Below are 2745 nucleotides of genomic sequence, written 5' to 3'. Positions count from 1 at the left end.
TGGCCAATTACAATCCGCGTGACGTCTTCGGTACTGACGAAATGCCTTGCTGATAGCACACTGATTTAAAAAAAAAAAAAAACTAAAAGAAAAAAAACTATTGTTGCTTGCCAGGAGCACGGACGGCTCTCAGGGACTAAAAACTCTTTCGGTAGGGAAAGCTGCTAACCCTAGATGTTTCAAAGGTGTCGAATCATTTGCTGTATCTTACTGCTCCAAAATAAAGATGTTGATGACAACAGAATCGTTCAGTGAGTAGCTGGCGAACAAAAGACAGAAGCGACGAGTGCTGCTTTACCCTGACAACTGTGTAGTTAACAATAACCCACCACCTCTGGAAAAAGTGAAACATTTTTTCCCTGCGAACGCAACTTCGAAATTATAAATGGTTGACTAGGGAATAACTGAAAACTTTAAAACCTTGTACCGCAAACCAGTTCTGACGATAGTGTTGGGTAGCACTGAAGATGATCAGGGGTCCAACGCAACAGTACTGGTAGTGACAACTAAGGCTGATAAAACATGGAAGGATATTACCCCGACGGCGATTCCGAACTGTTTTAAGACGAGCGAACATATCAAGAATCCTGTCTTAGTAGGAAACGTGATACATGATGATTTATTACATTTTGACGTAAGTACGTAACTCTAAGGCGCCCTTATTGAAGTTGAAATTTTGGTTGTTCCGGTGGCAGGATCGAAGACGGTGACGAAGGAAACGAAAGAGAAGAAGCAAAAACGATTCCGTCTGTGATTCCAAAAGAGGTAAGGTCATCATTGGAAATGATACACAGGTACTTTCTTGAAATGGAAGTATTTTTATCTGTAGTCACCACAGAAATTGCGCTCCATCAACCTCAGTGAAGGTCACTGAATTATAAAAAGATGTCTGCTTTCAATGAAAGATATTGCTGAATTTTTCGAAATTATTATGTGTCTTTTACTTTAAATGTTAAAATAAATAACCATTAATACAAACGGCAAAATTAAACATTCTTTTGAGTTTTAGTTATTGCCTTGCAAAGAAATGTTTCTTTTATACTAGATAGTCTTATTCGACTTTTTATTGATGTTTCGCAGATCAGTTAAATTTTCGTTAAATCGAACTCTTAATTATTAGAACTTTCTCTGAGGTCCCTCGGACTTTGAATCATCGAGAGTCGACTGTAGTTAATAATGAAGACAAGACATTAGAGATGTACCAGTTGTGATGTGTAAAGGATTTCGATGTGTGAAGAAAGGCGAAGGCGCCTGGAGATATGTTTCGGCATGAATGGTTGAAGGTGGGGTCCATACACGCAGTTTAGCTCTGTACAAAGTAAATCAGTATGTGGTATGTCGTAGAACATGAAACAGATCCAAATAATTAGCAACGTTCACTCGATACATAGGGTGCACGTGTATGACCTCAACCAAGTTACTGAACATGTAGGACCACGTAAGAATAAAAAACAAGATTTTACTAGAAATTTAAGAATGAGTTCAATTAATAAGAAACTGATTCTAGAGTATTTCTCGAGTCTAGGACCCAATTGAGATAATATTAATATAAGGGAATGGACAGTTTTCATGAAAGCGCTGCTCGTTTCGTGTACGGTTCGTTTAATAAGAACGAGCTCCGGAGACACACATAAAACTCCGGTGGCAGGCGCTACAAGACAGGAACTGTGCATTGCTCAGAGATTTATTGTTTACATTCCCTAGAGCGTAAGTTGAGACGGATACAGAGAACTTATTGCTACGTTCTATATACGTCTGCGAAATGACTATGAGAAGAAATTTCAGCTCATACGAATGCTTGTCGAGAGTCGCTTTTTCCGAGCACCATCCGCGAATGGAATCGGAACGATCGAGCTCTTCAGAGTATATTCCCCCCAAGAATCGTGAAGGTTTTAAAAATATACATATAGATATGGAAGTATTTTGAATAACCATTAGAGGAATAACAGTGAGTTTTATTTTGTAACTGTACATTGCAGCAAGTCGTTTAAATGAACAAGAACGTTTGTCTAATCCACCAATAGGAAACCTTATTGTTGATAACAACATAATTTTGAATAGGTTTTCCGTTTTCCTGTAGCGGTAATCGTTAATACGTTGTTAATCGTACGAAACAGTGGTGCTAAAGGCAACATGAGATTGACAATTCTGTGGATGTCAGTTGTTTCCATTGAAACCGGAGCTACCCCCTGCGACATTCTAGTTGTGCTCTGTTCTTTCAGCACTCATGGAAAATCTGTTCAGAAAAGTATTTCTGCTATAGCTAGTACTTAATTAATACTATTGAGAGAAACAGCAATGACACTATAAATTTCTTCTGATTCATATTTTGCGTTAATAAACCGCTTCAGCTGTATTTAGTCCATTTGTTATTGGATCACTACCGGTTTTGTGGCACTAAAAGCCACGTCTTCAGGTGAACATATGACCAAAACATTAGAGCGGAAAAGCTCGGGACCTTATCCGACATACGTCGTCCGTCAGAACAAAGCACCGCTAAAAGGCGGTGTGTCGTTGAATAAAACAGCCGGATTCCAATATAGTGGGAAGGTCCACTACTCCGATCTATATGGAATCGCGAACAGGTGACGCGGCCGAATGTTCTGTCCATCTTCTTTAGATTTATCAGTAGTCGTCAGAGTAAGCATGCAGTCGAAGGAAGAAACACTGACTTTGAAGAAAGAAATTGTGAATCTCTTACCTCCTTCACAGGATAAGTCCTCTTATGTAGTGAGAAACAGCAGA

The sequence above is a fragment of the Schistocerca serialis genome, chromosome 6 (assembly GCF_023864345.2).
Source record: "Schistocerca serialis cubense isolate TAMUIC-IGC-003099 chromosome 6, iqSchSeri2.2, whole genome shotgun sequence".
In the NCBI taxonomy this organism is placed as follows: Eukaryota; Metazoa; Arthropoda; class Insecta; order Orthoptera; family Acrididae; genus Schistocerca; species Schistocerca serialis.
Note: the sequence above shows the minus strand (reverse complement) of the source record.